The following is a 705-nucleotide window of genomic DNA, read 5'->3' as shown; positions in this document are numbered from 1 at the left end:
ATTATTATTATTATTATTATTATTATTATTATTATTATTATTATTATAGTAATTAGGATCATTAGCAGTAAAATAATGTCTTAAATAAAAGAGAAAATTAAATAAGGGAGAAAAATAATGATGAGAGAGAAAAATATATATATATTAATTAGGATGGCATTATGTTTGAAATTATAATTATCTTATTCTTTAAAACTGCTATATACGTAATATTGAAAAAGTAATGTTATAAGGAGAGTTTTATATAAAAATTTAAAAGATTGGGGTTATATGTAATAATAATAAAAGTTGAAATTTGAGTTGAAAAATTGTGAAAACACCAAAAGCCTGTTTTCCCTTTTCAGAAAAAAATTTTGAAATTATTTTTCGAATTTTCATGACCAAACACCACAATTTTCAACTCCGAAATTTTTTTCGAAAAAATGAAAAAAAGTTTCATGGCCAAACGGGCTCTAAGTTTTGTGCACTATCAGTATATGAAATTTTTTATTCTTAATTAAAGATTTTGGATTCGAATTCTACGTTGGAGTCGACTTTGGTACGTAGGAAGCACTTTATACGCTCTCCCCCATAGTAAAATTTTTCGATGCGAATCCAAATTAGTCAAACTCAAATAATGAATGAGAAACTATAAAAATTAGAGTTTGGATATATCCCAAGTCTTTGTCTTCCATTTTCTACTACTAATAATTAATAATGCATGTT

The sequence above is a fragment of the Capsicum annuum genome, chromosome 3 (genome assembly GCF_002878395.1).
Source record: "Capsicum annuum cultivar UCD-10X-F1 chromosome 3, UCD10Xv1.1, whole genome shotgun sequence".
Lineage (NCBI taxonomy): Eukaryota > Viridiplantae > Streptophyta > Magnoliopsida > Solanales > Solanaceae > Capsicum > Capsicum annuum.
This window is presented reverse-complemented; position numbering follows the sequence as displayed.